The following is a 12,756-nucleotide window of genomic DNA, read 5'->3' as shown; positions in this document are numbered from 1 at the left end:
TATATATATATTCCTTTACCTGCACGTACGCACAGATTAAGAGAGACGACTGACATGGAGTGAAGTGTGTAGAGAATCAACTAGAAATAGAATATATTAAGCAATGGGAGAGAGAAAAGTGGGTGCGGAGAAAGAAGCAAAAGCGGAGAAAGGCAGCTAAAAATAAAAATGGAGAAGAAAGAACAGTTGAAGATGTAGCGTGTAAAAGGGAGACAGATGGAAAGAAGAAAGTTACTCTATCATACAAAAGAAGATGAGGAGCCTCTTCCCTGCTCGCTCATCTGCTAGAAATACTAGCTTAATTCTCTCAAAGTGTAAACCTTAGTTTTGGAAAGGAAAAGCTCATTAGACAACAAAATCCTAGATATACGAAAAGCCAGCATTGATCAGCATCAAACACTTTTGAACATAGACCTGTTGAACAGAGTTAGCTAACCTGGAGGTTAAACAACAAAAGCTATCATTTCAGAGAATTCAATTTTCGCGGCAATTTCAGTTTTCCTGTCCGTTTTCGTTCGTTATTAATTTGTATTTTTAGCTCTGAAAGCTAAGACTATACTAGCGCACCACTTTCAGTTAATTTGGGAAATATATTTATTGCTCAAAAAAAAAAAAAACGTGACCAACAGTCTTTCATGTTATCATAGTGTTGTGGAAGGATTCCGACCATCCCCAAGTGACTAAAGGTGAACTCTCACTTTTATAAAACAAAGACTGTCGAGTTGTCAGTTGTTTGTGTTGGTAGCAGTTCACTGTGAGCCTTTGATATAGAGTGTTGAGTCTTGTGTAATAGTAGTAGTGCGTGGTGTATATAACTTTCTTCCCCCTGCTTTGTTATATTATATATCCAATGCAAGGATATAAAAGTGGTGACGAGTTTTTCGAAGCTTATGTTGGACGTTTAAAATTTTTTTGGTACGAAACCAAAGAATAAATCGTTTTAACAAGCAAAAGATATTGGCCTCCGTGGTGCAGTTGCAAAAGTAACTACAGCAGCAGTAACAACAGTTACAACAGCAACTACAGCAGCAGCAGCAGCAACTACAACAGCAACAACAACAAAACCAACAATTGCTGGAATTAATGTTGAAGAAGCCTGAAAATACTTCATGTTCGTACTCGCCAGACAGCGTAGAAAACTCAATTGATGAATTCAGCTATAATCCAGAAAAAGGAATTACCTTTTCTGCATATTGTCGTAGATACGAGATACGAAGAAATCTTCAAAGAAGAGTATAAAAGTTGGTTCGACGAGAAAAACGTACGACTACTTATACCCTGCCGAACACGAAAAATATAGTAATTATGTTCTGCCAAAGAATCCAAGTGAGATTTGTTTCGATGAAGTTCCCTGTTCAATACACGCTGGGAATGTTTAAATTTGGTCAGAAAAGATGATAAAGATTTTGTTACCTATGCCGGAGAGGTTAACAGAGAGTGTGGAAATTCAAATTGAATGAGTTGACCCTGGACATGTTCAAGTGTTTAATATTTGTTCAAGGGCTTACTGCAAGCAAAGATGCAGATATACGTTTCCGGATATTAACAAAATTAGAACAGGACCAAAGTTTAACTTTGCAGGCAGTAGCAGAAGATTGTCAGAGGATTATTAATCTATGACATGACGCAAATGAAATTGAAGAGCAAGATTGCTCTCAGATTCAAGCATGTTGACTGGTAGCGAATAAAAGCAAAATGAAAAAATATTAAGACCGAATGCATGTTATGGGTATAGCGGTCTACATTTTAAAAACAACTGTCTGTTTAAAAATATAAAATGCTACAAGTGTGGTAAAATATTTCATAAAAGGTCGCATGGTTCAACAGAAAAAAAATCGTGTAAACGGATTATTGGTTACAAAACATGAAAGGTTTACAAATTAGTTATTGTAAAAGAAATGCAGAGTCAGATGAACAGCTGAAGCATGATAAAAAGATGTCAGTTATTTCAGACGTAACAATTAGCTGTCAGCAGATAGAGAACAACATCGGCTTAAAGTGTGATAAACAACAGAAATTCATACATTACAGCTTTAGACGGTTTGTCTCATTTACTGTATCAGTTTTGCTGTTGTTTAGTCACCAAATCAAAACTGATTAAAAGCCTTGCTGGCCGTATCTGTTTCGACAACGTAGCAAGAAATACATTAACCAATACGATTTTCGCTGTTGTTATCATGTTCTGTTAGGGTGTAATGTTAGAGATATTAGAAGCTATTTCTGGAAGGTAAAGGGACGGTACAGAGGCTTTCTCATCCGCTCGCCAATTGTGTTTATAGTGATGGATGCAGTGTGAGATACTCAAAGAAATGCACCCGGTTATTCGTTCTTGCGGACTACCGCAGCATTTTACGGTCGGCATTTGATTCTATAACACAGAGTAACAATTGTGGTCAACAGATTACTCTTAAGGTAAAACAAACTGACGTTGAGAATCATAATGCGAGGAGTAATAGGGAGTAAATATTTAAAGAAATATTTATATTAGAATAAAAGAAAGATAAATTGACTAATATGATGGAATATTTAAATATTTAGGATTAATTGTAGATATCAATGAATAAATGTTAAAGTAAATCATGTAACCATTCATTACAGATTTCATAACATTCAATTACCTTTAGTGTTGAAAGTTTAGACAATAGTATTTCTGGACAAATAGAATGCCCACAGAATGACCTTAAGTTGAATGGAATTTTACAAATTTAGTTCATTAGTAAATCAGAGAACATATGTAAGATATTTGTTGAATTTACTTGCTAATTATTACATTTTGTCCTTCCAGGCTGAGAGTGGGTGCCGGGTGATATAATGTGAAATTAGATTAACATAATAGACTATATAACACCTTCCAAACTGGTGACCCGATGTCCATGTGAGAAATAAATCATAACTGAATAAATGTAAAGAGATAAGCCTTAGGAAAGTCAAGACAACAATGTGGTCTCAATTACCGATTGATTTACTTAACCTGCTAATAACTTTGGGAAATGTATGATTGTCATAATTTCTAATCATTTGCCTAAAATAGAACTATGAATGAAATTCCAATTTCTTAATTGAGAAGATGATAATTAGAAATTCTACACACACATACGTTCATGCTCAAGTATGTGAACTGACGTTCACATACATGCTGAAAAATACCGAAAAATACATCACAGGGGCTCGGGCCTGAGAGAGTTAATGCATAGATTCTTCTGTGACTTTTGTATTTATAGAAAATAACAAGACTAGAAGTTAAACGAAAGTTTACATTGTCATAATTTAACTCCTACTGTAGCACTTAACAAATTCCAAATGTTGGGGGTTAGTTCTTGGAGTTTCAAGTCAGCCAACTAGTTGTTATTTATTTTTGATATTAGCAGTAGTAGTAGTAGTTCTTTCACGCATTCTCAACAAAATAAGTCACAGGTAAAAGTTTTCTGCATACAATCCACTGTATATAATATGAGTTTTATTTTAATTTAATGTACACACTGGAAAATTTGAAATAATCAAAGTAAAGGCACCTCCGAACGTGTGTTATACAAACAAACAAGAAGAGACTTGTATAAAATCACTGGTTAACTCTGACTATTGTTATATGGCTTATGTAATTAATCCTAAGATATCTATAACTGAGATAACATTTAAGGCTGTTATGCACAGCAACACGTACTTTCCTTTCAGATTTATTGTTAAACATTTACGTCATATTCATGTTTTTGGGTGGTAGCTACCAGAGAACGATGGGTAGTAAAAATGATAGGACAGCAGGCTAAATGACTTGCGTTTATTAAATTCCTTTAAATGTTTTATTTCAAATATTGCGGAAATCAATTTTGCCTTTATTATTGCGTGGTCTCAAAAACAGTTGCCTCCAGAATAGTGTTAATGGACTACTCATTCAGCTAAAGTTTGTGACTGTACGTGTTAGAAATGATTGCAATGTTTAGTTTTTTTTTCTAAGCCTTAGGTGCAATGTCCCTTCATTTTGCTTTATTGATTGTACAAATGTAATGGCCTATGCTCCCCGAAGCTTGCCGGAATCATGCTTCTCATGCATTCCAGTCCCACTTATTTCTATGTCCATCACCCATTCCCAAGATCCCGCACTAATCATTACTCCTAGCTCGACCCTAAACACCCCCAGAATTCTTTTCCTGCTCATATCTTTCTCGCAGATGCTCACAGCTTTAAAATGAGTCAGGGTTAAGTTAGAGTTACGGTGCGGTAAGAAAATTGCAGCCTTTTACAAAATATGAGTTTACTGTAAAATTTCATTGTCGTTGACTTATTCTTTTTCTTTAATTTCGGGTACTTTTCGTGACATTTTCCTTTCCATATTCAAAGTTTATATAACATTTTAGTTAAATTACTAATATTTTTCGTCGCCAAAGATGTTTGGCAATGTTTTTAATTTTCTTCCATTAAATTCTTTGTGTATATGCATACAGACACACGCACACACGCACACACACACACACACACACACGCACACACACACACACACACACACACACACACACACACACACACACACACACACACACACGCACACACACACGCACGCCCACACGTGTGCTTGTTCTTAAACAAGAACATTTTTGACAGTGACTACGAAGTTTTGGCCAGTTACGCCATCGCCACTCTAGTTGAATTTGGTGATCGATTAACTTTTCAAAATCTTACTCATCTAGGCGAAGTCACTTCTCTATTGTTATTTCTCATCGCTGTGAAGACAAAAATTTCTACAGTGTGACCTTTGGCTGCTGGAACTATTTTGCATAACGGTGCATTTTTCTTTAGAGAAGTAAATGTTTGTAGGGAACAAAGCTACATAAGAAAATTTAACAATAATATTAATACACAAAAATATTCAAACTCATATTTTTCTCATTCCGAAGGTTATAATGTAAGTACCGACTTAAGTAATATAAATGCTGTAATCTCTGTTAGAAATCAGTATTTATATTAGTTAATTAAATACACACTAAGCAGCGATGATTGCTGTGTTCGCCTATATTTAACATGTTTGTATATATGCAAACGTAGAAAGACGATGCTACGAAAACTGTTTCTATGAAGTTCTTATAGACAATGCAAATGAAAACACAGTAGTCTGGGCTGTGAATGATGTAGGACATGTATTTCTGCTTCGATATGCTAGAGGCTTTCTTCATATGCATTGGAGAAATTCCCTCCCGAGACAGTTTCCACAGTGAAGGTACTAAATACTACTGAACATAGTATTATTTTAATAATCACTACTTAATGTTTCCGTTAATTGGATTAATTCCAACTTGACAAAGCTTTGCACACATCAGCAAATTTGTTATTTGCTGTTTAAATATAAAACAGCAATTCTTGCTGTGCTATGGAGAAGGGATTCGGTGTCTATAGTCGACGAAGTATATCAATGCACACAAATACGTGTCTTACAGTCAGTTGACCTGGTAGTGTTTTCACACTCTTATTCTATTGAGAGAATTTCTCTCCTGTACAGTTTGCAGCGAAGGTCTTTACACTTTCGCGTGTACACAAACGTACTTAATATAAATAAACACTGTTTCATTAGTATTTATAATATTTATCATTTACATGGTTGTTATAGATAACGAATTGATAGAGTGTTTAGAGTATTGGATAAAATTCCCAGTGGTGTTTGTTCCTGGTCCATTCATTCATATTCCATTGAAGTTAAACGTTTTCAGAATTTTGTAGCCGTTAAATAAAGTACCAGTCAAATACAAGAATCGATTTTTTTACTTTTACTCTCACGAGATAGGCATCACTGCGTTGTGAGAGGGCTATGGGAGACCATTCCAATCAGAAAAAAAAGCGAAAACACCAGTGATATCAGAAAAGATAGGAAATTGAATTGACAATTGAATCCACAGAGAGCTAAGAAGAACTACCTACACAGCAAAATGTAGCGGTTGTAGATGATAATGATAGTAATGATGATTCTGGTAATGATATAGTTTTATTGTAAAATGTAATTTATCGGCCAAACGGTTTCTGTGGAGAAGTTGCATTAAGCTAGTACACACACTGATATACCCAGATATTTAATAATACAATATATAGAAAAATCCAATATTTAATAGCCAATGAACTGTGTAAGTAGTGATTGTTTGGAAGTGAGTTGTAGTTGCGGAGAAATATCCGCAATGATTTGTTCGAGGTGACTTGTTCTCGTGAACTTTTTGATACCAGATACAACATATTCATAAGATTATGGAAAAGTAATTAATTTTTTTTTTGCTTTTTTTCCCTTGCTATAATCCTTTACTTCGATGTAAAAGATAGTCTAACATTAAAAATAAACAACTAACAGAGAAAAAAATCTAATCGTTTTAGTTGATAAACTAGAACACGAGAAATCGTTTTAAAAAATGAAATGGAAGATTATTGAAAGTTTTAGTTTGTGTCTTCCATGTTCTTATCGAACATTGCAAGAACTTCATGTTGTTATCAGGAAAATCAGAAAATTGAAAAATCACTACTACCACTACTACTACTACTACTACTACTACTACTACTACTACTACTACTACTACTACTACTACTACTACTACTACAGCATTTACCTGATCGCATAAAATATCAGTCAAATTCTATCTAAGACCATATCTTCCTGTCTTTATAAAAGAACATATTAGGTAATTCTGTCTACTGTACAGATCTCCACACCAAAATATAAGATGGCTGCTGCTGCTACTACAGATGATGATGATGATGAGGGTGACGAGGTTGATGAAGTTGATGTAGAGGATAATAATGACAATGATGGCGATGAGGAAAAAATTGATATTCGCATCGCAAAAGAAGAAAATATCAAGATGATACAAATAAATAAACGAAAATAAGAATGAACTCAAGAAATGATCCCGGTATAAAGGATTTGGAGATTACAAATAGAAGCATTCACAAAATTATAGGTTTGCTATAAATGATCGGCATACTGACAAATATATAATGATAACTCTTGATAAAAGAGTTCTGTTTAACAGTGCACCTACATTACGTAAAGTACGCTTAAATCTATAGAGACCAACAAAAACAAACATTAATCGAAACGTTGGATATACCAAAAGCAGACAAATCTGCGCATATTTATAAAGGGAAAGAATATAGTAACATTTCTGGAGTAAAAATTTGGAGGAGTGTGTGGGTGGGCTTATCAGAATAACAAAACAGAAAGTTAATAATTTTTCAGTAAGGTGAAAAAAAAACGAAAAAAAAAACGAACAAAAACAGAATTACCTTGATTTAGGCAATGCATAAACACATTATGACATTGAAGAAATCTATAATTTCATTTGAACTGGTTGAGATATATATGCAACTACTCCTGAAGAGACATTGATAGATTACCTCGAAAGTGTAGAAATAAGGATACAATGATTTTTAAATGTTCGAAAATTTCCAAAACCTCTTTTCTCAACTAGAAACATATGTTTTTATGCATGTATTTACTTCATTTTTAATATAAGATTGAGAGATCTTGAAGAAGCTCTCAAACAATATACATATAATAAAATAAGAATGATGAAGGCAATAATAATAATAATGATAATAATAATAATAATAATAATAATAATAATAATAATAATAATAATAATAATAATAAAAAAATATTCAGACAAATACATAACAAAAACACCAGGACTTACAAATATATATAACATACAGAAAATTGCACTACTGGGTACTGCACACATTCTACGCAAAACACTTTCAATACAGTAAACATAAGAGCACCACAGCAAACCACAGCACATACCCAAGGCGCACAGAGCTGCGCTCGGTAGTGAAGTGAAAGTACGTTATAAAAATAAAACTACTGAATAATAATAATATATATAATAAAAATGATGATGATAATAAGCGCATCACAGCAAACCACAGTACATACCCAAGGCACACAGAGCTGCGCTCGGTAGTGAAGTGAAAGCACGTTATAAAAATAAAACTACTGAATAATAATAATAATAATAATAATAATAATAATAATAATAATAATAATAATAATAATAATAAACAAAGATGGTAAGATAAGACCAAAGAATGAAGGGTTACCACGAGAATAGTTTATTCAGAGTAGATCAGAAGAGATTCTATAAAGAAATAAATGGAGAGTGTACAAATGAAAAGTTGATACCAGATAACAATGAAAGTCAACGGTTGTGGAGTGACATCTGGAGCAAAGACAAGGTGCACAAGAAGGATGCTGAATGGTTGTAAGAACTGAAACAAACAGTAGTCTGTCCAAAACAGGCAGAACTAGGTCATTTCAGTTAGAGAAGTGAAGGAAATCAGTGAAAAGATGAGCAATTATAAGGCCCCGGGACCAGATGGAGTTGAAGACTACTGGATCTAAAGATTTGGTGAATGTCATGCACTAATAGCTGCGCAACTCAACACCTTGTTAAATGCCGACCAAGTAACACTAGAGTGGTTGACATTGGGTAGGACAGTGCTGTGCTTGAAAAACATGGAAAAAGGCAATATGGTAGACAATTACAGGCCGATACCCTGTCTGCTATTTATGTGGAAATTATTGACTGGAATACTCGCAGAGTCAATGTACGAACATTTGGAAAAAAATGGAGTCCTGCCATATGAGCAGAAGGGTTGTAAGCGTAAGTACAGAGGTACCAAGGATCAACTCCTGATAGACAAAACTGTACTTAGAGAGTGCAAGAGGAGGAAAACTAACTTAGCCATGTCATGGATCGACTATCGTAAGGCGTATGATATAATCCCACACTCTTGGATAATGAAATGTATGAACCTATTTGATATTGCATCGAATGTTGAGCGATTGTTCGGAAAAAGTATGGCGAATTGGAGGACGGACCTGACAGCATACGGAAGAAGTTTAGGGACAGTAGAAATCAGGAGGGGCATCTTCCAAGGGGACTGCCTGTCCCCACTGATCTTTGTACCGTGCTTGATACCACTAACACTGATACTGAGGTAAGCAAAAGCTGGGTATGTATTCAAAAGCCGCTAACAAAAAGTCATTTATTATTCATAGATGATCTCAAACTTTATGGTAAAGATGAAGCCCAAGTCAGTTCCCTCGTTGATACGGTATATACTTTCAGTGCTGATATCAGAATGGAGTTCGGACTGAGAAAGTGTAGTGTGTTAGTCTTGAAAAGAGGCAAAATGAAATGTATGGATGAGCTAGCGATACCGCCAGAGGAGGTTATGAAGCAGATAAAAGAGACGGGCTATAAGTACTTGGGGATTTTAGAAATGGAGAAATTGATGGAGAAAGAAATGACAGAAAAATTCAAGGTGGAGTACTTGCGCAGACTGAGACTGATCCTTAAGTCGAAATTATACGGATGGAATAAGATTGAAGCTATCAATACCTGGGCGGTTTCACTCCTTAGATATGGAGCAGGAGTAATCGCATGCACAGTAGACGAACTAAACTGAAAGACAAGGAGGTTGCTAACTAGATATGGGTCACTCCACCAAAAACGTGACACAGATAGACTGTATTTTCCAAGAAAAAGAGGTGGAAGAAGACTGATTGGATGCGAACACATCATTAGAGCAGAAGAAAACAACATAGTATGGTATGTAAAAATGCCACAGAACCGCTATTATTAGAAGTAAGAAGGTCAGGCTTGTGTAGGATGAAAGATTGCAAAGATAAATTACTGTAAAAGCAATTGAAAACGAATGAAACAGAAAAAAGATGGGCAAACAAAAGAATGTATGGACAATTTCATAGGGATGTTGAAGATAAGAAAGACAGAGAAAAAAGATGGCTGTGGATAACTAAAAGTGATTTAAAACCGGAAACAGAGTCTCTAATCTGTGCTGCTCAAGAGCGAGCACTTAAGAACAAACTACATAAAATATAGAGCAGACAACAAATCAGAAAGTGATAAGTGCAGAATCTGTGGACATAATGGTGAAACCGTGTGGCATATTACCAGCCAATGTACGCCACTAGCCCAAAAGGAATATAAGAGACGCTACGACAATATAGCAAGGTTTGTACATTGGACACTTTGCAACAAGTATGGACTTGGCGTAGCAAAAATTTGGTACGACCACAAACCCGAAGGCATCATCGAAAATGATAATGCAAAGATCCTGTAAGATCTGTGTTTTCTGGTTTTCACTTGACTTTTGATACACAACTTTTTCTATCTTATAGACTTATGATCACCATGGAATAATATTCATGATAAGGATTGTAGATGTGTTTCTTAACGATATTGGATGATATGTCTGGGCGTTGTTGAATGAGATTAGGTTATCATGATCCAATGGAAATGCTTTCAATAGTCTATTCACGACGTTAGTGTATATTCGATGTGAGTTGTCTAGGTTGCATGTGGATGACATCTGCATGTAAAAGATCACAAAGAAAGAATAATCTGCAGAAATGGCACGTATATGTATTAGAAGTGATTGCAAGAAGGTTACTCATATGCACAGAAAGTAGTGTGGTGGTACATAACAGAACACTAATATAAACGAAAGTTGATTCAGAATTATGAAATATTAACTTTATTTTTCATTTATAGATAGGTATGCATACTAGAAATATTCACTGATTTTGAGAAAAGACAAACCATAAAAATAGGTGAATAAAATAAACAAAACAGAATTGATGATATGCTTTATCAGTAAATTTTTATTTCAATTCTGCTACAAAAATTGGGAAAGGAAATTTTATAGCAGATGAAATGGTTGAAACGTGACAGCTATGCTTTTCTCATTTGTGGCTGGTTGGTAGAACAAAGTTGGAATTTTGAATGTTTTCTCGAATATATATTTAGTATGGTAGTCGGTAATTTTAAATTAATGGCAGCATGTCATCAATAAAAGTTGTAAGATGCAATTATGACTTGAAAGGCAACCATTAAAATGTTCAGGTAAGCCTTCAAATCATAATTATTGATGATAAATCGAAGGTGATGTCCTTTTTTGCTATACAGCAATTGGCAGTTTTCTTTAATCTTATTTATATTATTATTTACTTCGATGATGTTCCTTATTTTTCTTCCATAAGGAGTGGTATAAAATTATCAAATTAATACGCAAGCACACACGAAAGGTTTTTAACCTGCAGGATGGTAGTTTATGTACTAAGTAGTATTTCCTTCATCGAAAGTTTGAAATGGTAAAACAGGTAATGGGTATAGCTATAGCTTCGTTATTAGGCGGTTGGCTTAGAACCCACATAGCTCTGGGTTCGATCTCATTGCGCAATATCATGAGAAATCGCCTCATATCGAAGTCATGGAAATATCAGCACCTTGTGACCTTGTGAATGGAAATTGATGGACGCTAACTGCATGTATGTATATATATATATATATATATATATATATATATATATATATATATATACAGACATACAGTGTGAAGTGAATCTATTGTCATTTAAATTACACCAAATGAAAATAACACTGACATCTCATTTTAACAGATATACTTACAAAAATTACATAAAAATATTTTTAAATACATAGTAAATTCATTCAAGAAAATCGTCATTGGCTTCAATCACGGCCTCCAGACGACTTCGGAATCTCCTGTACCTCCTCCAGACACTTGATGTAGGCCTCCTTGTTGAGTCTGAGACCGTGTGAGAAGATAAATGGAGGCATAAGGTCGCTATCGCTAGTGATCACACCAAACACTGGATGTTCGATTTTTATCACTCCCAGTACTTGCTCTGTCTTCAGATTGTCACCAAAACACACTGAAATGTTCGTATTGGAGCTTCCGGAATGAATGCCAAGCAATACAGCATGCTGTTTCTCACAGACGGTACCGAACTGATCTACTATACTGCGTAGTCGATAAAATCAAAAACAATGCGCGTGCGCGAAATTAAAGATATAAAATGGTGACAGTTTACCCATCGCACCCTGTACATATGTACGTTTGTGTGTGCATGCGTGCGTGTGTGTGTGGGGGGGGGTGAGTGTGGTTGTTTGTTTTTACATATAGTCACATATAAAAGTAGCAAAAAAATACTGAAAAATCGTTGAGTACAGTTAAGATTATCTTTATTACAAGGGAAACGTTCACAGTAACTGGCAAAACTGTGAAGCGACTATTAATCTTTTCTTGTATGTGTATATATATATATATATATATATATATATATATATATATATAATCACACACACTTATATAATTCTCTCTGTCTTGCTTGTATTTAATCCAACAACGGTCTATAATTAGCGAAGCCTGTAATATTACTGATAGTTTGGAATAAAATTTGTTCTAAATAAACTTAATTTACATTGGTTAATATTAATTTATTACGTATCTTAATCACGAAATTATGGAATTAATGATATCTATTCCTAATGACACAACCGTTGAAAGTAATTAAATGATAAACTATCTGCTTTTTATTCTAAATATAATTTGGTCTCAAGAATCGTTTTATCCGATTATGTACATTCGTGCGAGTTTTTCACCTGAAATTAACGGAATTGATATAATGTGTTGGAGTTTAACGACCTATTATTAACTGAGGTGTTAATTACTGCGGATATACTTTTTGATGTTCTATACATCTTATCTTTTTATATGATTTAGAATCTATTTTTCTCATATATATATATATATATATATATATATATATACGTGTTCGAAATTATGTTTCATCTGATGGTTACGGTCTTTTAGCAATGAAGTCTTTTAGCATTCGTCTTTTGAAAAAATTCGTAAGAAACAGCTGTAATGAGCTGACAATTATCCATCGACTGTTATTAT

General features: G+C 34.3%; 1 protein-coding gene across 1 annotated transcript in view; it reads right to left on the bottom strand.

Moving 5' to 3' along the window:
* The window catches only part of LOC106868068 (secretin receptor), a 725,176-nt gene that overhangs the window by 252,649 nt on the left and 459,771 nt on the right, over positions 1-12,756 (bottom strand). The gene's annotated exons all lie outside the window — the stretch shown is intronic.

This window comes from Octopus bimaculoides, chromosome 1 (genome assembly GCF_001194135.2).
Source record: "Octopus bimaculoides isolate UCB-OBI-ISO-001 chromosome 1, ASM119413v2, whole genome shotgun sequence".
Classification (NCBI taxonomy): Eukaryota; Metazoa; Mollusca; class Cephalopoda; order Octopoda; family Octopodidae; genus Octopus; species Octopus bimaculoides.
Note: the sequence above shows the minus strand (reverse complement) of the source record. Positions and strands in the feature narration are given on the sequence as shown.